At 44.4% G+C, this 25,424-nt stretch overlaps 1 long non-coding RNA gene across 1 annotated transcript; it reads right to left on the reverse strand.

Moving 5' to 3' along the window:
- Positions 1–446: 446 nt before the first annotated feature.
- Positions 447–24,503, reverse strand: LOC135392925 (uncharacterized). Its single transcript, XR_010422308.1, has 4 exons — positions 24,278–24,503; positions 11,143–11,596; positions 7,009–7,399; positions 447–789 (listed from the first exon to the last, which is right to left on the reverse strand). It is a non-coding gene; the product is annotated as an uncharacterized LOC135392925 (long non-coding RNA).
- Positions 24,504–25,424: the final 921 nt, after the last annotated feature.

The following is a 25,424-nucleotide window of genomic DNA, read 5'->3' on the forward strand; positions in this document are numbered from 1 at the left end:
CTGAACCTGAGGAAGCTTACAGTTCCTTGGAAGTGAGCAGAATGCTGCCAGAGTCTGTGCTTTTTGACAGTAGCAAGAAATCTTGTAAAAGTGGAAATAAATGATTCAAAAGATTTACAGTTTGAGACAAAGTTGATGGAATAGGGCACTGGTGTATTTCTTCATCAGAGCAGCCGCTTGCTAGCCATCATGAAAAGACTGAACAAGAAATGGGCGACCGGCTGTCCTTCTCTTAGTATGTGTGACCACTCCTGTTCGCTGTTAGGGTGTCATTCCAATAGACTCTATTGGAATGACACTCTACACAGAGGTGCTGCATTCCTCCATTCAATAGAGGAATGCAACACCTCTGTGTCCCATGAACTTCTGTCCCAAGCTGTGCAACATCTGATAAGCATTCTAGACAAGCATATCGCAGCACACTCGCACAACTCACCACTTACAGAAGTAATGCTGCCAGGCTCCGACGATGCATGTTTCATATCGCCATGTCAGGAATGGCTGTACTGCGGTTGGATACCGTGCCAGCACGAGTTCCTGATTGATGATTTGAAATGCTGGCTGAATGTTGCACAGAAGGAAGTCCTTTAACTGGAGCACAACCTGGAGGCTCCTGAAAGTGTCCACTGCTTCATGTACTTGATAGTGCTTGTGGTTCCAGTGCTTGATGTTGACTCTTTTCAGAAAGCACGAAGAGGTACCTGGCACCCGACCAGCTCAGGAGCATGAAAAACACCGGTGCACGTGCTAGCAGGTAGGATTTACTTGTTCCCGTTCGCTGTAAATGCTCTGCAACAAGAGTGTAAAAATAGCTGAAACATTCATCATTCTAATAGAGTCTTCCCTTGCATATTTAGTACGATGCAACTGCCCTCAAAGCATTGAAGTTAAGACTTGGCTGCAGCTAAGTAGGGTATGAATTTGTCAATGCTGAACTTCTACCACTACCCTCAGAAAGAGCTTTACAGAGAAAGATTGAGAATATGAAGCTTCAACCAGCCATACCTCATAAGCTGATTCAAATGTGCAAGTGAAGATGTGGTTGCGTGGATAGGAACAACACACACACATTTTAGTGTGAGTTCACACCAATAGCAACAATTTCTCCATTTTAAAAGGCATTTTCGAGGAGCTCCTTCCTGCACTTTGAGTGAAATTTGAGCAAACGTGAAATTGGAGCTACATAGTCTCTATGAAATGCAGCTGACATCAGGTCTGGATTTCGAGCCCACACATAAGACTATAAGAGGGCAGGCAACAGCACCACTGCCCCGGGTGCACTGTTAAGGAGCCCACGCGCCTAGCAATGAATGGTCTTGTCATCATGCCGGCCAGCCTGTCTTCTCTTTCGAAACAAGTCATGGCATGAATGAGAGAGTATGCAAGAGCTGCGTCTGAGTCTACCTCAACCTCACAGGTCAGTCTAGAACAGATAGTGTGCTTTGACAACATTTTGGCATAGATTCATTCATAAGACAATTTTACAGGCTGGACAAACATCTACGCAGACAATAGGAGGCGTACGCTCAGTCTCACAGTTGTGTGGCCTATTAAGAATTACCCTGATACGTCGGTACCTTTGTATGAGTGCTGTACCCCTTACCGAAATATGGTATCGCGATACTAATACCTGTTACTTGGGTAAACAGTATTGAAATACCTATATTGATAATTCTTTTGTGAAGTAACGGAGTACCGCTACCGTCACTACAAAGAGTAATAAGATAAATTTTCCAATACTTTTGTTGGAAATACAAAGACGATGCAACATAGAAAATCACGCTTATATGAACACCCCATTTATATAACAGCAAATTGGGAGAGGGCAGTTCTGCAGTAAAGAGACAGCACATTTATTATGTAGCTCAGACACTTTGCTTGACTTTTATCAATAGCTGGTTCCGACAGAGGCCAATATGGCAGTTGCGTTAGCGTCAGGCTCGGGCGGCCCTGGCGGCTCTGAGCCACCACAGCCATGTATGGGGATACACGACTCTGGCCTATGTATACCGTGAAGTCCAATGACCAAGGAAAGCTATCCGGAGTTAAGAATACCTCAGTACATGTAAGCGTGACTCTGGGCAGCTGAGCAGTCGAATCCCTAGCGCACTGTTAAGGGCTTGACCTCTGTTTATTGACGTCAATTCTCTTGGTATAATTCCTGTTATGGATGATGTAGGTGTGCCCACAGGCTTCTTGTAGAGCGCTAGGCAGACCAGTGACAATGAATAATAGTAAGAAATATGGTCGATGACTATAGGCCTACGCTCTGGTTTCTTTACTGGAGTGGTCTGTGACATGGCGGTATTCAGGTAATTGCCCTTTACTCTTCTTGCTGTCACCCTCACAGTTTCTGTTGCTTTGTTGCTACGATATTTTAATTTAATTTATCTACGATAATTTTACGTTGCCGATGTCGTCACAACTGTCCTCAACTAACAACCACGTGCACCGACTGCCTGATGCTGGGGCGCTCGTTGAATAGCTTTCACTCTCCTCCGCAAATGCCAGTGTGACCTACGAAGCTGCCAGTCAGCAGCTTGGATGACGGAAACGCGGACCCTACGGCAACTACACTACTGAAGTAAAGTTCAAGATAGTGAACTACGCTATTGAAAACGGTAACAAGGCAGCAGTGAGCTAATTTCCGTTGGAACTTGGCAAGGCAACCACCGAAAGCACTGCACGCCCAATAGGGGACTCCTTTAAGAAAAGCCAACGTACCCATCGTGATGTGGATACGGAGCTGTCTGAGTTTCCGCGAAATCCTCGCGGAGTCAGGCCTTTGCTTGGAGAACTAGACTGTGATATCCAGGCTCACATACGTGAGTTATGAAGGTGTGGCGGAATTGTGAATGTGCAAATATGCATAGCAGCAGCATTAGGAATCGTCTGAGCCCAAAACCGACACTTTTGCCAGAGTTCGGTGGAACCCTTGGCAAGCCATGGGCAAAATCATTTTTGAAGAGATTGGGACTTGTTCGACGAAAGGCAACAAAAGCTGCGCGAAAGCTTCCAGATGACTTTCACTTGGTGAGGGACAAGTTTCATGAGACCGTTACTTCTCTCATGAAGGAGTTAGACATCCCAAACAACCTCGTGATAAATTTCGACCAGACGGGTGTAAAGCTGGCACCAGTAAGCGCCTGGACAATGGAACAGCACGGCATTTCTAAAGTCGGGGTAGCCGCTTTAGACGACAAGAGAGAAATCACCGTCGTCCTGTCGTCAACGCTGTCCGGTGACATGCTGCCGCCTCGAGTGATCTATGCTGGTAAAACAGAAAAGTGCCATGCCAAGGTCACCTTCCCTGACGGTTGGGATGTGTGGCATTCGGAGAGTCACTCGAGCAACGAAGCCACGATGACTCGTTTCGCTGATCACATCAACGTGCCCTATGTGGAAACCCATCGAAACCAGACTGGTAACCCTATATTTTTTATGTCTTATGTCAGGACCAAACGTTTCCTCTAGAAGCTCACAGACAACAGCATCAAGTATGTTTTCGTTCCTGCTAGCTGTACAAGCGAGCTCCAGCCAAACTATCTCGTCACTAACAACATTCTCAAGACGTTACTGCGGGATTTGTTCACGTAGTGGCATGCAGAGCAATGCACTTTGCAATGAACAGCAGTGATTGTTACACATTTACGAAAGCTTACCTCCGCAGTAGCGTAGTGAAACAAATACAAGCTGGCTGGCTGATCCAGTGTTACGAAAGCCTCAAAGCATGGGTCAGCGATGTGCGTACTGGGTTCATGAAGGCGGAGATTAACGGCGTCCAGGCGGAAGGGTACCACGGTCAACATGAGCACATCAGTGAGTTAACTAGAGAAACTTGTGGTTATTGAGTGAACTAGAGAAATTTGTGAAAACTGTGAAGCAACTAGTGACTGCATTGACCTAAATTCAAGTTACTGCCATACCGTAATAAAGGTGTGAATGAGTGACTTCGATTGTAAATTTTCTTATTGAAAATTTAAATTTTTTGTTAATGCTACTGTATAAGCATCATGGTAGGGGACCGAGAGACACGGAACAACAAGGACGGACAACAAATTCTCAGATGAGTCTATACCAGCTTGCCTGCACCCTGTCCCTTCTTTCTCTAGTGCTATCAGCATATTTCACGAGGCTTTGAATTCGTGAACAAAATGCAATCGCAAGATTCGCGAAAATTACTACTTTTAGAGTAATCCTCACGTGCATCCTGTAGGTAGCAGCAGTATCACATGTGTTGCACATGCCATTCCCACCAGTGCCCTCCCCTCCCCGTGTTTTTGCCTGTAACCTCCGAGCACATGGTTTTAAACTCCGACGTGATAACGCAGGAGGACCATACTATTTACGACATCTTCCTAGCAGATCTCAAGTATACTCAGCCGAGTGCTGGTTTTCAGCTGGTCGGGATGAGCAAACAATGGCTACAATGTATTGTTGTCCCAGACCATTTGCTCCCTTTATATTTCCACAGAGAGCAATCCCCGCAGTTAGGGACGTAGAAAGGTCCGCCCAGCTTCAACTACGTACTTTTCGGATGGATTCTTCTAGACCTGCTTCCAGCTGCTGCAGTATGCGTCCCAGCACGCAGCACACGTAGCAGTCACTATTTCGGTCATTAGATGATGATGATTGAGGTTTTATGGCGCACAAGTGACTATGGTTATGGTGTGCCAAAACTGTGGTGAAAATTATGACTAGTTATAAATCAAAGTATAGTGAACCCTCGTTAGTATGACCCCAGATAATCTGACATGCTCGCTTTATGACCATTGTTCTTGGGAACCGTTTCCCTGCCATGTAAATTCACCTCGTTGGTATGACAATCCGCTTCTCCGACAATGACCAAGATTTTTGTCAAAGGAACGGTCAAACACATGTGTTGTCTTCTCGTTATTATGACCGCGTCACAAAATCTTTGGAGTAGCCCGAGAAAGATGGTGACCCTATAGGGTCATTAAGTGACTCTGAGTCACAGGTACCCAGTACAGTTAAACTAGGACGCCAAGGTCATACATGACTCCCGATTTTCGGACTTTGGGATCACTCATAGCACATTTCGGACCGCTGAAGTGCTTCAAAAGGGAAGTGACATCGAGACCAGGTCACACTGTGCTGCTGCTGTTGCAGAAGTTAGAATGACCGGAATGAAGCGGACAGAGTTAACTGCTGGGATGAAGAAACGGATCTGCATTCGCTTTAAAGAGAGCCCTTCCTCACACCAAGACCTGGTTGAATGGGGAAAGCGGGAGCTTTCGCTGGATGTAGGACGGTCTACCATCACTGCGAAGGAGGCTAGTGAGGCACTGAAAGTTGCATTACTATTCTTTGAGCAACACAAGGACATTTATAATGTGTGTGCAATTGATGGTGCAATCGTCCATTTAGATAACTTGATTATTGATGATTGCACCAACCAAACATTGGTAACCAACTATTTCAAGAAATAAATAATCATGATTGCTTGTGTAGGGTTTTGTCCTCGTGTTGTTTTGCCTTTTGTCTTTCCGTAGTGGTCTGTCCGGTCAGACGAGGGCGCGTTTCTCGTTAGTATGACAATTCAGTTGATGACGAAAATCCACGGAAGCATCAGTGGTCGAGGGTTCACTGTATTATGGTAAAACAGTATCACAAAGTGTGACACGAACCATGATCTGACGCGGTAAAAATGTGTATAAAACTATATAACTGATAGGCAGCCAATACTATCTCTGAAAAAGTTGTGACTCCTTAAAAACAGCAACCAGGGTTCATCGCCCAGCAGGGGAGCTGTTCTCGATGAAGTAATGCGTGCATTACTTCGTTTGCAAGCTATCATTGGTCGCAGAGCGCAGAAAGCGTGAAGATACCTCTCTCGCGCGCAACCAATGCTAAAGCAATTAAGCATGCAGTTGCATTGTTGCACTGGGCGACCGCCTCATGAGACCGCCCTTGCATTCCGTTGCCGGAAACGGAAGAGCACAATGTGAAGGAAAGATTTGTGGGAATATGTAAGAGTGTAGCAATATGCAACTTAATTGCGATGAGACAATTTGCTCGGACTTGTAAGAGCTAAAGGGATGAAAATATGTGAACGTGAGCGGATTGCATTACGAAGATGCTGACGGTATGGTGGCGCTCGCGCATGAAATTTTGCTGCAATTTTGAACAAACCGAGAGGCGGGAACAAAATTTGTGCAAGTGTAATGGCCATTGGAGCGATTGCCATAGTTCTTGTCTTGTGAACACCGTCGCAGTATTCATCTAAATTTTTGAGGACATTCCTCTAATTTCCTCGTTTGACAAGTACACAATAGTTATTCGCTATGTGCGGGCATCGTCGCGTGCATGGAACATATGATGCAGCCGCATCCTCGCGAGCTCGGGCCATCGACAGTGACCAGCGAAGTGACCATTGCTAAGCTCGCATTGCCGACGTCTATTTTAGTTCCCCATGAGAATCAGTGCTTGTCAAGTTCTTCGAATGGGAGGACATCCGTCCCCACCCACCCACCCACCCATGCACACACGCGCACACACACACACACACACCTGACGCCTTTGAGCAGAGTAGGCTAGACAGGAGGAGCAAGCTGAGACAGGATACTGTGCTTACCTTGTTTGACTTTCGGTGTGAGTATACTTGTGTGTGACCCATTGCATGCTTTTTGACTGACTCAGTGGTGGAACTGACAAACTGCTGTTCGTAGCAGTTCTTGTAGCAGGAAAAATGCAGTTTGGTAGCATGCATCCATCGTATATTTCTCGTGTGTGAAGTAAAATTTTCAGACATGTTTGAGACTTCGTGTTGTGTCTGTCCCTTTGTGTTCCCTAGTCTCGGGGGTTTTACATTATGCGTCATTTTCACAAGCTCGCTTGCTTCCTAGCCATTTTTTCATTGTCAAGAATATGATGTTCTTCAGTCGCCGAATCAGAGTGCGGTTAGATGGTAGAGGGTACCAAAGCGACAGCAGCACTTCGTAACCTGCAGTTCCACAGCTGAATTTGAGCTTAATTGTTTCCACTCACCATGCGTTGCCCTTGTTGTGTGGTTGAAGAGCTGCCTTCTGATCTTCATTTAGAAAGGGCATGTTTAGGAGTTCCTGCAACTGCTCTTCTAAAGCTGCTGCCCTTCTTCGAAGTTCCTTCACTGTGTTTCGAGAAGCTGTCTGCTTCAACTCAAGGTCATCTTTCTGTCTCTGGGCATCATGGAGAAGTTTTCTTAGCTCTGCAGATTTGAAGTCGTCACCTTTGGCTGGGGCCCAGGCTGACAGTGGGACCACCTCCCTGCTTTCGTTGCTTGCATTATCCAGACTCACTGGGATGTCCTGCTGCACAGGGTTTTCTTCAGCAAAATTGTTCTGGCTTGCAAGACCGATGGTAACGTCCGGAGACTGATCCACTGATGTCTGTTGGCTTCCTTTGAGGAATGTGTATATAAAAAAATCACTTTTTGGACGGAACGGAGGACAATGAGCTGTGTGCAGTTAGTAACAAAGAACACAGTAGCATAGAAAGTGACGATAATTAAACGGCATTGTGCATTGATTCCAACTGCTATTCTGCCTCCCAATCCCTGTTTACCTTTTCCAAAATCATGTACCCTAAACTCGGGGGTCATCTTATATTCAAGGTCGTCTTAGATTCGAGAAAATACAGTATATATCTGTCGTTACATTATTTTTGTAAACTGAAGAAGGGCAGCCTCCACATGGAAGCTTGTAATATTAAACGTGCAATGTTTGGTTCTGTGCAATTTCTTTCGTAAATGTGTTTTGTAGATTTCATTATGCAAAATATGCAAGAGTGTAGACTTATATATGCCCTCACTGACTACGTGTCCACCAGCCATAAAAGCCATATACAGTCAACCCTCGATTTATGAACACCCTCGGTTCCCCGAAAAATCGTTCATAAATCGAAAATTCCGTTAACTGAGTACTATCAAGCAAATTGAACAGTATTTCCGAGTTGGGATTGTGTTTATAATGCCATATATTGTGTAATTTTGCCTTTGACCATGCCTTCTGCTGTATCAGTCTCACAAAGAACAGACGTTAGCGCATTCACACTCTGTTTATTATGCGATACTAAATTGTTTAATTTTGCTTTGGACCATGCCTTCCGCTGTGTCAATCTTGGAAAGAAGAGATGTCACCACATTCGCACTGGACTGCTCTCGGATACCCTCCGGGATTTTTAACCTCCGTTTATTAATCTCCGGGTGACAGCTACCACCTTATTCATCAACTGAGGTCAGGAACACTTGGTCGCACCTTGTGCGACCCCGGAAAACCCGTTCGTTGTTCGGATTTCGAGGGGTTAAGAACCGAGGGTGCAATACCTGGAAAACGGTTTGTCCGTTCAGGCGTCATTCATAAGACCACGGAATAATCCCTTTGAAGGTTTCTGTTGACCTCGGAACGATTCGTTCATAAATTGAGGGCAAAAACGCTGGGCAACTTCTAGTTGGTTCCCAGAAATTCCGTTCATTATTCGAATATCGAGGTTCATAAAACGAGGGAAAAATGAATGGAAAAAGTTTGGTTCCCCGTGCTCGTGTTCATAAAACGAGGGAATTCATAAATCGAAGGTTCATAAATCGAGGGTTGACTGTATATAATATACACAATTTGTCGATCTCAAATTCAAGCACATACCTTCAGGATGACAATACTAAATCAGTTACGTGAATCAGAAACTAAACTGTAGCATCTTTTGCTAACTATCGTAGTGGCAAGGGCCTCTGGGATTTTTCACAATGGGTCCACACTGTGGTACGATAATACCAACTCTATAAAATGGAGGAGAAACATGATGTCATTGATGGAGCGGTGCGGAAACAGGCGAGCTGGTGGCGACGAACATCCACAATGGAACCCTGAGGTTGAGGGGCACATAAACGACACAGATCTGAGGTCTGCTTTGTTTATGTCCCCTCAATCTCAGGGTTCTGTTATGGATGATATAATGGAGATATGGATCTTTGACCATGTTTACTGCTGTTGCCAGAAAAAAAAGATTGCACTAACATGTTGATGATTAACTGCTAAAGCTATGCCAATAATTATTTTGGAACTGCGGCAACTAAAAAGTGAAGTCATACAGCCAAAGTGAATAGTACATAACCAAAGCTACTATGAAGCAAAAAAAGAATAAAGCAAGTACAACTCCTAATGGTATGAAATACAAAAATTACACAGAACAAAACATAAAAAATTTAATTGAACAAGTTTTTGTGCAGAGGTCACACTTCTTCAGGTTACAAAAGGATGTAACGACAGAAATATACAGTTAATGAGAGGGAGAAGGAAATGACACAGAAAGAAAAACAGAATTGGACGTCAAGCACAAATGGCAACAGCATCAGTTCTGTTGCTGCCATTTGTGGGTAAGGTTCTTAAGTTCACTGATGTTTTTCTTTTACATCATTTCCTTCTTCCTCGAGAGTTACCCTATATTTCTGTCATTAGATTCTTTTTTGTAACGTGATGAAGTGTGGCTACAGCACGAAAGCTAATGATGATGATTCAGGGTTGTATAGAGCAAGGGCAGCTTCGCACGAGAGTTTGTTCTCTCAAATTTGTGATGTTTGATTCTGTGTAATTCCTTTGTGTTCCATACCTAATGTTACATAATGGAACTGGGTGTGTGCACAGCTGCAGCAAAAGCGAAGCGAAAATCAAAAGCTGCTTGTGGCACTTCCAGCACTTTCTTTACATGTGTGGTTGTGGCATCTGGTGTGCTAAGAACAGTGCTCTGTCCAAGTGATCTGTAATAAACCAAAGGACGTATGCCGAAACATTCCAACGCTGTTTTCTTAAACGACCCCACAAAAAGATTTGCATAATTTGGAGAGACACGTGAACCCATAGCAACCCCGTGGATTTGTATGTACTGTGCATTAGAAAAAACGAAGCTAATTTAGTTTAAAACTAGTTCTAAAAGGGGGAATTATGACTGCTGTTTCAAAAATATTGGATGGATATAATTGAATAAATCTCTCAACGTATTTCAGACCTTCAGAATGTGGAATATTAGTGTACAGGGAGACCACATCCATCATAGCTGGGTCATTCCAGGCCAAATCACCCAAAGGTCGTGCTCGACCACCCTCAGTTTTGCTTCCAAAAATGATCATGCACTCCTTACTGCAAATAAAGATATTTTCCCCGAGTTTACGGCAATATATAGAACTGCTGTCGATTTAGGCGGTGTCAAAGTTCGTCAGAATCGCGAAAACCATGTTGCGAAAAAAGTGACCTATCCAGCAGGGTTTTGCGTCTAGGTGAACTTTAGTGACATAGAATGAAAGAGCATGGCCCTAACATTATGGCGCTTTCTCTTCTATGGTAATATTGTGGTCGTATGATTTGGTAGTATTATTGATTGTGTGCTTAATTTCATTATATACTGCTTGAATGTAGTTATCGATTAGAGGACTATTTTTGCTAGGGTCTGGAGTCCAAGTGGATGGCTTCTTATACACGTCAGCGTTGCTAATGGGCGTACCGTGGAAAAATGTTCGAAGGTGCATAGGCCCTGCAAATCGTTTAGCATTTCTAATTCATCTGTATTAGGCTGTGTAGGGACTAAAAACTAAGGCCTTTAGATAGAACACTGAGTTCCGGTTGACTTAGCTCAACAGTGGAAAAATTAAATACCAACTGCGAAAGTATGGAAGAGGGTGGCTCTATTAGGTAAAGGGGCTAGCACACATCTAGAGGGTCAAGTGACGTTAACGCAACATCTTCATGGCTGGCTTTGTTGCATTTAACAGAGTTTAGCTCATTAAGCCTTTTAAAAGCAAATGATGTTAGCTCAGACAGATCTGGTTCGCTAACACTGGGTGCTAATTGGCGTAGCTGATTATCAGAACCCTTTATCACATGAGACATCTTGCAATCTCGGATAATTGAAAAGAGACATTTTTTAACACATTTTGCCAAAGTAGAGCACTTCGCGGCGAATGAAAATAAAAAGTTGCACTCAATTTTAAAGTCATGCCTTTGGGGCTAACTCCATGCTTAATACAATCTGATAAGAAGGAACGATGAGAGACTAACTTAATTTTTTTGTCAAGTACTTTGCGTGCATTTAAAAAATAGCTACTGGAAGCATGCGGCATATGCTCATGAAGTCAAGTGTGGCTACGCCATTTACCCTTTTTGGTCAATTGGCGTTGTTTCCTAGCGATGTTTCGTTTTTGGCCCAACGATGTCTCTGGTTGCAGCGCAGGATAACCGTTCTCAGTTCGGCTCTGTTGGGGTGAAGATTCTACGGATGGCCTTACTTCTGGCACGGGGTAGATGTCTGTAGTTGAGGCTGAACTTGGCTCGATGAAGACTGAAGAGGTTGAAGGTCCGTCCGAGGTTCATTGCACTTACTAGACGTCTCCGACTCAGGGGAGCCACTGGAGCTTGCAGCTGTAGCACAGGAGGCAGCCAGAGTGGGGAAATCTTCCCCGTGGACAGGCAGCAGAGAAGGAACAGAAGAGCAAGGTACGGCATGATGCGTCAGAATGCTCCGGTAACGAGAGCCAAGCGCACGAGATCCCTTAGGGTTCATGTGATGACCATCCAGGGCAAGGAATTGCCAAGAGTACATCACGATTCCCCTGTGACGATGGGCATGAAGGTTATATGAGGAGAACTTAGGAATAAACCGTATAAGAATAAATTGTCAACTGAAACTGATTAATTACTCGAAAAAATCACTAGGTTTCGACACAGTTTATTTTTTTCCTGCGAATATTTTTCGCTGAAGGTCCCGATACGTATAACACAGGCTATGTAAGCATGCAAACTGAAATCTAACAGTTAGGATGATTATTTAATTGGTGAGCATACAGAAATTCAGATGAAGTACCTTCATGAAACGCCCAGTATAATACCATTACCAAAAGGGCTAAAGTGCAAGCGGGCTGCCGCTTGTGACTTCTGTTCAATGTCCCTATGGAAATATTTGGCCTCATGGAATATCATATTCCATTCCGAATATACAACTCGTCCCTTCAAGGTTCAATTATGAATATTTGCACAGCTCTATCAGATGCACGAATTTTCAGTTTACGAACATTGTGATAGGCATGGGCTTTAGGAATATACTACATCCTTAAAGGGGCACTAAAATGTAAAAACAAATTAACTTCAAATCACGTTCCATTATGTTGATTTCATACTTGTTATCATAATTCAAAACTTTGATTGCGTTACGAGGCAACAATAAAAAATACGGGACTCTTTCTTGCTTCGGCGCTAGGCAATGGTCGTTTTTTCAGCTCGTGCACCGGCGTGTTTAGTCCATGCTGCACGTGCATGCGCGTGCAATGCCATTGACCAGTCCCGGCAAAAAACATAGTCCACATTGGGAAGTCAACTGGCGCCCCTGTCCGAAGGACGGGAAAATAAATGTTGTCAGTGGAACATCTGCGAGAACCGTTGTAGGCTCCAATTCAGTGAGTCTGTATTGAGTCTGTAAAAATGAAGCAGTGCGCATCGTGCTGTGCATATACGGAACACTACGATCGGACCCGTTCCAAATCCCCATGGCCTCGATGGGTAAGCGCACAGTTGTCCTGCTGTCTCATTGGATGCCACCAATCATCGCTTCCTGTGGATTGCATTTGTTGCCGCCAAAGATGGCTCTGTTTTCACTGCATTTTTCTTCTAAACCGCAGCGCTGTGTGAACTAATTTTGCTTGATGAAAGATGAAAGTCACTGAAAAGGTTAGCCAGCTGTAGGACTCGAACCCACATCTTCTGGTTCGAGTCCTACAGCTGGCTAATCTTTTCAGTGACTTTCATCTTTCATTGTTAATTTCTTAGGCAAATTGAGGCTTTGTATGTATTTGTCCCTTCTATGTTGTTCCAGCCTCAGAACATCCAGTTCTTTCATGATCATAATTTTGCTTGTATTATACTAACTGAAACACGGATTTTCATTTCAAAACAAGTTGTTTTTGCATTTTAGTGCACCTTTAAGGATTCCCCTTCTGTCTTCTTGGATGGAACGTTTCAAAATTGCTGTCAGATGTGAAACGAATTCTGAGATATGAAGAATGATTGACCATTAAAGGGAAAGAAGAAAAATCTGCAGTGGTGTTTTGGTCATTGTGACCAAACCAAATCCTGCAAAATGCATTCAACGATACCGTGTACACATACTTTGGCCACAAAAGGTAATCTATGTGGAATTAAAATTGTGTATCCATTGCACACCCCCACTAGCCTTTCCCTGCACAGTTTGGACATCAAAGTACTCCTGCATCTAGTAAACATTATTGCATCTGGAGCATCTAAGGAAATGTTGACATTATGATCATCGGACTTGACTGCAACAGGGTAGCAATATTAGGCACAATTAGCGATATTAGGTGCACGGCTGAAGACGGTCATGGGGAGAACGAAGAAACTGCACTTTGCAATTGCAAAACATTGCTGACAAGTTGAGAACCAAACCGAAGTGAGGGCATCATGTAACACAGTGATGTACAAATGCCTAGCACAATTATGCTCCCTAGTTGTCAAACACATTTTGCATTAAATGTCCAAATCATGCTAGTGCCAATAGGCTCTTTTTGTTAGGAGTACTTAGAAGCAATAGTGATCTGATCCGTATAATTTTGAAGTGAATACTTCTTAGACATGCTTCACATTGCAGTTGGGGATTTCAAAGTAGTGAGCTTACAAGTAAAAGGTGTGAATGTCTGTGGATATCCATGCAAAAATTGTACATTCATCCACCCTTGCACTTCCACCAAACAAAAGGCTCCTGTGAGCGGAGCACAAGGGGGAACTTTCAGCAGCCTCATCCCCAACTGTACAGCTTTACTGGGAATATGTCTCACAACTGCACACAACAGAGGTTCTCTAGATATCGACTATGCATAGGTTGCCCCCTCTTGCAGGCGCACCCATGAATGCAGCTTCCGCATTTCATTCTTGAAACTCTCATATAAAATACTTGTAGACATACAAATATCAGGGTCTGCATAACAAAACGCAAATATCGAACACCCCACATGCTTAAACAGTTTTACACTTGTCCAGTGTTGTAGCGCGCCATCATAAGAAAGTAATAAACGATTCGTGGGACATTTCAGTCCTTTGAAGGGTAGTGTTAAATGCTTGTAATTGCTGGGGCTGCTGCATACAACAACTTGGATATTGAGGCAGCCACTTGGAAGTACAGCTGTGATCTTCCTACTTATCTCTAAATGAAGCGACGCACAACACACTCAAACGACACACACAATGTCGCAAGTCAACTTGTTGTTTGAGCGTGTTATGTGTCGCTTCATTTATAGATATGTATCAACCTGCTCGGTCTCTGCTACAATGTCTTCCTACTTTGTTGAACACAACTGCTATTATCGGAACTCATTTAGCGTGGCCTGGTACGTATCGTGAAAAGTGAGTCATGCACAGTTTACATATGCCAGCTGAATTGTTCGCAGTGTTCTTTCCACTGCAAGCCAATAGTTCAACACATACACCGCACATAAGCGTAAGCTTCAGTGTAGCCATCAAAACGAATGTAGTCCTAAAGGAGCCCAGCCAACCAAAATATTTCTGTGTCTGGCGAATTACGAAAGAGTGTAACTTGATGTGACAACTAACACAAAAAAATTCTCTGTACGCAGTATTTTTCTTGGAATGCCCCAGAACATCGACGCGCACGTTCCCCCTCGACCCGTTCTGCAGGCTGAAACGAGGAGGAGGATTGTGATGTCATCAGGGTTAGAAGAGAGACTGCGCTCCAATTGGGGCTGGCACTTTTTGCACTTTTTTTCTTTTTTGTTTCTATTCCCAGTTCTCTCTCAGCGTAGCACACAGCGCTTCTCCAAACGAGCAAACCAGTCAACGGGTTGTACCGCGATGACATCAAAACGACTCCGGCGGTTAGTTGCGGGCATTACCACCGTTACTCGCAGTCACGATTTTCAAAATCAAATTCTGTGACATGTATGCATCCGTCGAGTGAATCACTTGGCATGGTGCGTTTCAGCAGTCAGGTTAACGGCTTGGTTTGAAAAAAATGGTTGTGACTGAAGCACTCTCTGTGCTCTTTTAAGGCTGTACTGATCAGTCCAGCTGTTCTGATGGGTATATAGTCGTGCCTCGTTAATATGGACACTTTTGTTCCTCGCTAAAATTATCCATAAAGTGAATCGTCCATAATAACAAATCGTCCAATATTTTATAACATTTATTAGGAAGAAAACTCAGTAATCAGTGCTTTCTTGTACACATACCTCCTGGAGCTCAAAGTCGACAGAATTTCAGCAATTTTGATTGCTTGAGATCTGTCCCCCTTATCTTCGAAGAACTGGAGCGCCGTTTGCAGACCTGCTCGAGCCATGTGATCTGTCCTCAATGATGAACTCGGGAGAAACTGAAGTCACACAAAGTCCCCTTGCTCTTTATGACAGCTATGACGTCATGATGCCCATACCAGAAGCATCCCCTGCACTACTGCTAGCCTCCTTTTGACCTTTAGGTGTCTTCAGTGACACAGGAGGAAATTTCAAAGAACGGCGCGTCATCCTCTTGCGTTCTCGTAAAGGTTGTTACCCTGGAAGGGTGGCACAATAACCCCCAGAATTCTTGAGTGACAAAAGAAAGAAGAAATTTGGAACAAGGCCTCGTCATCTGATTCTCCTAGGGGTTGTCGTCCTGAGAACATGTCCATAATAATGAGGCAAAAATACATAGGGTTCATATGGAATTAGAACCAGCTTGTGCTGTCCATTGTCCGAAAAGTGGGTTTCCATATTACCGAGACACAAATACATGGCAAAAGTTTCGTTCCATAATTTTGTCCATATTTTGTTTGTCCAAAAGTTTGTCCATAATTCGCGTCGTCCATATTAACGGGGGCCATATTAACAAGGCGCGACTGTATACACCAATGCAAGAGGGGGTGCCAGACCCAGGAGCCTGGTTGGGCCATAAGGCAAGGGCGAAAAGAATTTTTTAGCTCAGAAGTGCAGATGAGCTCTTTTGCACCTTCCTGTTTACAGGGCTTCTTGTGTGCGTGGGGCGAAGGGCACATTTATCCTGCTCCATGCAGATAATCACCTGGGGATGGCTCTGCTGACGAGTATTGACTCCGGTGTACTTTCTGGCAGGGTAGGGTAACGGCAATGGTAACAGAAACAGTATATTACCGAAATTGGAGATGGTAACGATAACGGAAACTCATACCACGGTCCTCCATTACCGGAAACAGAAACGGAAACAAATTTGTCGTCCGGTATTCAATTCGAGTAATGGCTATTCCTGTTGTGCGATGACATTTGTTTTTGTATTTTGATGACTCAGTTCCCTGTAATGCTCTAAATACTACACGAGAGCATTGAAAGAAAGCGCAAATTGGATCTCGAGGGTGCATCCCTCACTTACGTCGTCCCAGTCCTCATAACTCCATGACATCAACACATGACTATACTCCACCATAGCACGAGGATGACAGCCTACGATTTTTAGTTGCTTATTTTGTACTTTTTTTTTCTTTTCACTGTGGCCATGGCAGTATTATTTAACATTGAGAGCGTCCGCTGATGAATGCCACATTGAATGAAAGTTACGCCCATCTTGAGTTGCTGGACTCAGAGTGACTGAAGACTGAATATATGTTCCTACATATTTTTTTTCTTCTTTTCTTTAAATCTTGCAAGATGTGCGCATCCCAACGCTGTAAAATTACTTGTGTAGTGTGCACGCGTGACACCAAAGCAGCACTTGGGCAAAACAGGGTGCTGAGAGAGCCGGACAGGCTGTCCTCCCGCAGCTCTGTAACAACCCTTCCATTACAGGAAACAGTAACGGAAACGTAACGGAAACGAAATTGAAAGGCCGGTATCAGAAACGGATAACGGAAACGAAAATATGGCAGTAACGAAAATGGAAACGGTAACCAAAATACTTTCGTTATCCTTCCCTGCTTTCTGGTGAGGTTACCTTGAATGATGCAGCGAGTCACAAATATTACAACATCACTGACTCTGCTAAAAGTACTCTGGGATTAGACACTGAGCAAAATGTGGTAGGAAGGGAAGACCACAAAATATTCTAACAGCCCAGATTTACATAGTAGGTTACACTTTAAGCATCAGCCAAACTAAAGTTTTGCAAAATCTATTTTGACAGAGAAAACCAACTGAGAGTTATAGCCACAGAGGTGAAACCCCGTCAGCAAAGAACATGTAGACCATGTATAGAGGGCAAGGCATACCAGAATATGGCAGATACCAGTAGCGGACTCGCGTATATAGAAATGTGTCAATTTATTTTTTATTATATGTTTATGGCACGAAGCAGCTGTGGCCATGAGCTGTGTGCAGAGGGAGAGAGGATAGCGAAAAGGAGAGGAGAGCGTGTGAATGTCCTCGACCTTTGATGTTTGCTCGGGCTTGAAATGTCCCTGAGGAATGTTACCCGATGCAGAAGCTTTCCAATCACTCTTCTCATGGGGAAATGTGGAGTAATTGAAACTTCAGAATGTGGGGAAACTGATTTATACCTATTCTGTGAATGCAAATGTTGTGTGTGTTAGTTCTGAAGGCATGCGAATGTGCTCGAAGATCATTGACCAGGGGAGGTGTTTTCTTATACAACCAGTGTACATAAAGTAGTTTCAAGCCCGCAGGTACACTACATCACGAACCAGAGTCGTGCTTACACCCAAGCCAATCACTAATATCCTCAGACCTGTGGGGGTTTCGAACTGTAGGAGCACTTCTGTACCATAGTAATGTAAATGTAATTGGCCCAGCATCACCAGCTTGTTTGCTTCCTAACCATCCTTTCATTGTCGTTTGGATAACATTGTTTGTGGTGCGCTGTTCAGAGGAGGACACAAACTTAGTAACTGATCCAGATGGCAGGTAATAAACTACCACCACGCTAATAGGTTAGAATATCGATCTGCTTTAGACCAGTGGGTTTGACAGGGGGATCAGCAGAATCAATACTGCCAACAAAGATGCAATGTAGTTGTGAAATGATAGGCAAACCCAACACCACTGCCTTACCCTGATTGCATAATGTATACAGTCAACCCTCGATTTATGAACACCCTCGGTTCCCGGAAAAATCGTTCATAAATCGAGGGATTCATAAATCGAAAATTCCGTTAAGTCAGTACTATCGAGCTGACGAAACAGTACTTGCATGTTGGGATTGTGTTTATAATACAATATATTGTGTAATTTTGCTTTCGACCATGCCTTCTGCTGTACACTTGGTCGACCCTAATGCGTCCCCGGAAAAGCAGTTTGTTGTTCGGATTTCGAGGGGATAAAAACCGAGGGTTCAATATCTGGAAAAAGATTCGTCCGTTCCGGCATCATTCTTAAGACCACGGAATAATACCTTTGAAGATTTCTGTTGACCTCAGAACGATCTGTTCATAAATTGAGGGCAAAAGCGCTGGGCAACTCCTAGTTGGTTCCCAGAAATTCCATTCATTATTCGGATATCGAGGTTCATAAAACGAGGGGAAAATACATGTAAAAAGTTTGGTTCCTCGTGCTCCTGTTCATAAAACGAGGGAATTCATAAATCGAAGGTTCATAAATCGGGGGTTGACTGTATTGGCATATTAATTCGCAACTTAAATACTTATTTTGGCCTGCCAATGACCAGGTGCATAAAGCGATGCAGTGATATCCTGCAGCAGTAATTATTACTTTGGTGCTTCTGTGTCTCATTTCATTGTTCCTGTTACTTCGTTCCACTGATTTTGTTTCAGTTAAAGAAAAGATCTCTCCAGGTAATGCAGAAAAACAATGTCGCACATTAAACTACTATATGCATCCGTTGACAAAGTGCTGCGCGACGGAGCTCCAATTGTGAAAATGAATGGAACTTCAAGTGCAGAACCCAAATGACACACTTGGTAGGACGTAAGGCATTAAAGTGGTATCTAACATGGCCAAAGACTGCTGTCATCTTGTAAAGCAGTATGTGAAAAGCATTCCCACAAAATATTTCTGTCCGAAGTTGTTTCACCACAGCGCAATTAATTTGGAAAATTAATTGCTGCCGCTGCCGCTGTGACAGGCCTGAGCGCTCCAACTGCAGACCACACCCACTCTACTGTGACGTTGGTGGTAGAGAGCCCCTCATTCATTCGTAGGAAAAACCGTCTGCTACGAACATTGTGAGCTGTTTCTTGTTGATTTCTATTCTTTATATGATTTATATCACGTTTTCTAACGAAAAACAAAGCATATATGCAGCCTGAGAAAATAAGATTACGATCACAAGAGTAATATATCCGTGGCTTCTGTGCAATCTCAGAATTCACAGTAGCAGAAAGCAAGCGATGGTGGCGGTATTGTGGCGCCACCTGTTAGCGCCTGAACCAACTGCGCGCTGAAAATGGTCGGACAGCCTGCACACTGTCGGGAAGCACGGGGTTTTCGTTGTACAAGACACAGTTAATTTCGGGCTGCACCACTCGTTCTTCACGTAGTGTCTGCGTTCCCAAAAAATCGTGGTTGTGTCGTGGACAGAATTCAAACCCTCCGTTTCGGATATCACGTAGCCAGAGAACGCATGGAGTCTCCGAAGCGGTAGCAGACGCTCTGGCCTCCGCGGTGTTGCTCACCTCGATCATGTGATCCCAGGTCCAATGAGGAGTGTCCTCACCACTTGCGTCACATAGTGACGCTTATCATGTGTATCGTGAAGGCGAAGGAGGGTGTTTCACGCAGGGGAGGTTCAGGGAGCTATTGCAGGCGTCCCAATTTCGCTACGGTTGCACTAATTGTGGGAAAACTGTTTTCGGCCGCCTAACATTCCCAAACTTTTGGCGGTGACGGACCCCCGGAAGCGATGAGAACTAATTCAAGGACCCCCCCCCCCCCACACACACACAAATATACCGGGATACGCGCTGTGTACACAGCATTGCAGACCGCGTTTAATATGCGCGACAGGGTTTTTTTTTTTTTTAATTGGGTGTTAGCGCCGCGAAGCAACTGTGGCTATGAGCGCGACAGGGTATAACAGGGTACGAAATTACATTTGTGCAGGCATAAACATGGTCAAGTGACTGTCTAGACAGAAGCGAAGTTGACTTCCAACGCCGCGTTCAGTGCCAGGTATCATCTGTAGTGCCACCATCACTGCAAGAGGTCCGCAGGCTGCCAAATATAAAATGCGCTAAACACAGGAACACTCTCAGTCAGTTCGAACTCGAAGCAAAACGATATGACGCACTGTATTTCCCATGCTAGCCAGTGCATAACCAGCAACCTCGTCAGCTGCTGCGTGCTTTCGATACAGCTTCAGAAACGATTCCGGACTGGTTTCTTCGTCTTGTTTGTATGTGTATGACGCGTACAAACGTGCATTGCATGACTTTTCTATCAGAAATTAGAAGCTAGCCGTTGAAGCATGCTTGTAGCAATTTTGGAAGTTCTGCTTGTTTGGAAATCGGGCAGCATGTACGAGCGCGTGTTTGTGGGGACGAAAATCCTCACTGAAATGTGAGAGACGGTCGCGGACCCCCACGGACACTCTCGCGGACCCCCACGGACACTCTCGCGGACCCCCAGGGGTCCACGGACCACACTTTGGGAAACACTGCTCTAGAGTGCTCCTTTAAGTAGCACAGTGAGGAGGAGTTTGTAGAATCGGTAATATTGTGACACACAGCATGGAATAAGTAAAGCAGGGTTGTGGGACATATTCCCCCCTGTAACAGTGCGCTGATATGGGGAAAGTAGTTGGGTCAGTATTCCTGGTTCACACAGTGTAGAAACATGATTGAATATGACACAGTTTTTGTGCCGGGGCCATTTAGTGGGAACTTTTCACAGACAGCTATGCGAGCACGAGGAATGTATTTGCGTGTGTCAGATACCCAGCAGGGGTTGCTCCGTTACTTCCCAAGTCGGAAGATTTTTCTAACACATGGTGTGCTAACCACATTAAATCTCCTCCGCACCAAACAAAGGTAACTTTAAGTGGTCTCAACATTAAGTAAGGAACCCGTTTAGATGCTCATTAACTTGAAAGAAATGAACCCAAAGTCCAAAGTAGCACTTCGTGTCATATGGCTTATGCTGCATAGTTGCCACCCATTTGTTTCTGCTCTATGATGCATCTATGTAGGTTCATTAGTCCTAACTTTAACTTATTAGCAGAGAGCGGATTTCCAGGCATACGCCTTTTTGTTGGGGTCGTACAGATGAGGCCTTTGATGTTCTAAGCATGAATCAGGCCGAAGGAAACCCATTAGTACCCTAACGTGAACGTGCCTTTCTTGTGATTAGTGCCTTTTTTTAAATAGGCATCGATAAGTGCCTAAATGTGCACTTTACTTGCTCGTTCATGTTTATTTTCCGAGGGCACGTTCAGGTTTATTTTCGCCGCGTCACATCACGCAATGCAAGTGACTCCCCCTGTGGCAGAAAGTAGATTATTTTTCCTTGTATCCAGTGCAACACCATGTCTGCCCTTCCAGCTGTGTTTAGTGGTGACCAGGGGAGCTATTCTCGATGAAACTAATGGGGGCATTACTTGCACGTCACGGGCTCTTGGGTGGAGTCCATGCGACACGCTCCAGCCGAATGCTCCGCCCATTCCTAGGGACATTTGTCCCTAGCGAAGTCATTTCCAAGTACATTCTTTGCGGTGGCATGCTCTGTTGTAAGATAATGTAACGAGGTGGCGCTACGTACAAGATGTAATAAATGTGGGGGCAAAACGCAAACGAAATCGTAATGTGGCAGTAGAAACGTTCATGAGAAAGCCGTTCATGAGAATTTTTTATTTCCAACTTTTACAGTTTCAGCAAGAAATTGCAGAGAGTCCTTTATGTAGACATGCATGTGAAGATTTCCAAAGCGATACAGTGGCGCCATACCCTACGCTTTGACTTTTACAACATTACACCGAAGAGTTGTCCCTAGATTTCCCCTAGCCGGCAGACACAAGCTAACATCGCGTTAGGCCGTACGTCATTTTGACGTAGGCAATGACGTACAGCATCACTTTTAACGCAGAAAAGTACGGCAGCGTAGAGGGTGCATTACTTTGATCAAGGACAGCGGTATGATCGACATAGCATACATACTTTGGGTTATGGTGTTTTATCATGTTCGGCAACTGTTTTCGCGATTCAACGATGGCGTACACTGCATTTGTTTGGGATAATGATGACCGGTGTACAGTCAACCCTCAATTGATGAACCTTCGATTTATGAATTCCCTCGTTTTATGAACACTAGCACGAGGAACCAAACTTTTTACATGCATTTTTCCCTGGTTTTATGAACCTCGATATTCGAATAATGAATGGAATTTCTGGGAACCAACTAGGAGTTGCCCAGCGTTTTTGCCCTCAATTTATGAACGGGTCGTTCCAAGGCCAACAAAAACCTTCAAAGGGATTATTCGTGGTCTTATGAATGACGCCTGAACAGACAAAACGTTTTCCAGGTATTGCACCCTCGATTCTTAACCCCTCAAAATCCGAACAACAAACGGGTTTTTGCAGAAGTGTTCCTGACCTCAATTCATGGCTAAGCTGTCCGCTGTCACCCGGAGATTAATAAACGTAGGTTAAAAACCCCAGAGGAAATCCGAGACCAGTTGAATGCGAATGTGCTAACATCTCCTCTTTCCAAGATTGACACAGCGGAAGGCATGGTCCAAAGCAAAATTGCAACTATTTAGTATTGCATAATAAACAGAGCGTGAATGCGCTAACATCTGTGCTTTGTGAGATTGGTACAGCAGAAGGCATGGTCGAAAGCAAAATTACACAATATATTGCATTATAAACACAATACCAACTCGGAAATACTGTTTCATTTGGTCGATAGTACTCACTTAACGGAATTTTCGATTTATGGATCCCTCGATTTATGAACGATTTTTCGGGAAACCGAGGGTGTTCATAAATCGAGGGTTGACTGTATATTGTTGTTGGTTCGTACTTCACCACATAGCACCGCACGTCCGATGTACATCACCACACAGCATCTCCACTGAGCCGTTTCTCCAATGTAACGTCGTGCAAGCAAAGGGATGGTCTCAGTAGTTTACACAGAATTTCTTCCTCCAGGGGGGGGGTCTGACGAAGTATTGTGCAATGTCACAAAATTGTAGGGGGGTCTCTTCCAGATTTTGGGGGTATTAGGGTGTGAGTGTGGGTGGGGGACGGATGTCCTCCCATTCGAAGAACTTGGGAAACACTGATTCTCAAGGGAAATAAAAAAAGATGTCGGCAATGCGAGCTATGCATGGTCACTTCGATGGTCACTGTCGATGGCCCGAGCTCGCGAGGATGCGGCTGCATCATATGTTCCACATCATATGCCCGCACATAGCGAACAACTATTGTGTATTTGTCAAACGAGGAAATTAGAGGACCGTCCTCAAAAATTTTGGTGAAAACTGCGACGATGTTCACAAGACAAGAACTAGCAATCGCTTCAACGGCCATTATACACTTGCACAAATTTTGTTCGCGCCACTCGGTTTGTTCAAAATTGCAGCAAAATTTCATGCGCGAGTGCCACCATACTGTCAGCAACTTCATAATGCAATGCGCTCATGTTCACATATTTTCTTCGCTTTAACTCTTACAAGTCCGAGCCAATTGTCTCGTCGCAATTAAGCTGCATATTGCTACACTCTTACATGTTCCCACAAATCTTTCCTTCGGATTGTGCTTTTCCGTTTCCGGCAACGGAATGCAAGGGCGGTCTCGTGAGGCGGTAGCCCAGTGCGACAATGCAACTGCATGCTTAATTGCTTTAGCATTGGTTGCGTGCGCGTGAGATATCTTCACGCCTTCTTCGCTCGGCGACCAATGATAGCTTGCAAACGAAGTAATGCACGCATTACTTCATCGAGAATAGCTCCCCAGGGCCGTATGAGCTACTTACAAAGTGCCATTAACATAACTAACAAAGTTACAGGAAATGTTACTTAGACAGAAACGCACCTTAGTTACAGTTGCTCGTGAAATGTTATTGAGTTATTTCTCAGTTATTCATTTTCAAGGTTCCATGTAAAACTTTGATGCAGTGGTTCATCTTGCCAGGTCGCTGGATTTTCTACCTTTCTTTAGACACACAGTGTATCATACGTAATACTTGTTGAAAACAAAGTTCTTAAACAACCCACAACGTGAGTGGCACCTAACACACAGGACCTAAACTCGAATGGGAATTCGATTGAAGAAGTAACTTTTCTCAGAGTGCAAGTTACTCGAAAAATAATTAAATTACTACGGATACACGTTTCAGAAAGTTGTTGGTTACAGTAGTTACCTGACAAAGTTCTGAAGTAAGACGGTTTTGCCAGCTTTCGATGTGGAGCAAGGGCAGTGCTCAGCAGCATCATGCTGCTGAGTACCAGGCGACCAGGCGACGTATAAACGGCTACTAGAGGCAATAAACGCCCCTTTTCTGTAACACAAAACACGAAACCACAAGCTTCCCGCACACACGCCATTATGGAAGTAGTTGCTTGGCTATGCTTGGCTAGGATTCCGCCTAGTCGGCCTGGCCTAGCCTAGCCTACCAGACAAGACGCTAGATCCTGAGGGGTATGTCTTCCAGGTGCTTCCGCGCAAAAATGTAGCTCCTACTTGTCATTGGCTGCTGCGCGGGACGCCTTGCATTCTAGTTGCCTCCGCGGGAAAAATGAAGCCATTATTTCAATTTCATCCATTTTTGTTGTACTGTTTATTAATAGGCCTGTTCTTTCACACGAATGTTGCACGGACGGTTTTCTTCGCGTTGTTGAAATACTGGGAACTTTTTGCCTGCTTTGTCGTGTGTTGGGTTTGTGTGTTGAAGTTGAAGGGTTGAAGTCGTTGAAAGCGAGCCGTCATGGAGGAGGAGGAGGAGGAGGAGTGTCGTTGGGAGGAACCCGAGAGGTCTGCCTGCCTGATTAGGCGGCATGTTTCTCGGGAAGGGAAAGGTGGTGGAGAGGAGGAGAGGAAAGGGTGAAGTGGAAGACCGAGCGGAATCCGCTCGCGGGGAGGATAGCTGCGTCCATGGGCCGACTTCAGGGGAACTGTGCCGGCATACGCCTATTACACATCTGAGGGAAACCCAGGAAAAACCCCAGACGGCACAGCCGGCCCGCGGATTCGAACCGCGGACCTCCCAGTCTCCAAGCGCACGCGTTACCGCTGCGCCACCGGAGTTGGTGGCCGTCATGGCTATAGAAGCCCGCTCATATTCGAAACGTTGAAAATGTATCTGAAGCATGCGAAGCACTTTGTAATTTGTCAGCATTTGTATCACCGCTATGTTTATCATGGGTCATCATGAGGCACCTCACGCCAGTGATATGAATTTGATGGAACAACTCGGATTCAAGCCAAGTCTTTATTTTCGAGAAGCAAATGAAGTCATTATGTATCCAGAATTATAGTTTTTTTTCTGTATTTATTTATTTATTTCGGCT

Source organism: Ornithodoros turicata, chromosome 4 (genome assembly GCF_037126465.1).
Source record: "Ornithodoros turicata isolate Travis chromosome 4, ASM3712646v1, whole genome shotgun sequence".
Taxonomy (NCBI): domain Eukaryota; kingdom Metazoa; phylum Arthropoda; class Arachnida; order Ixodida; family Argasidae; genus Ornithodoros; species Ornithodoros turicata.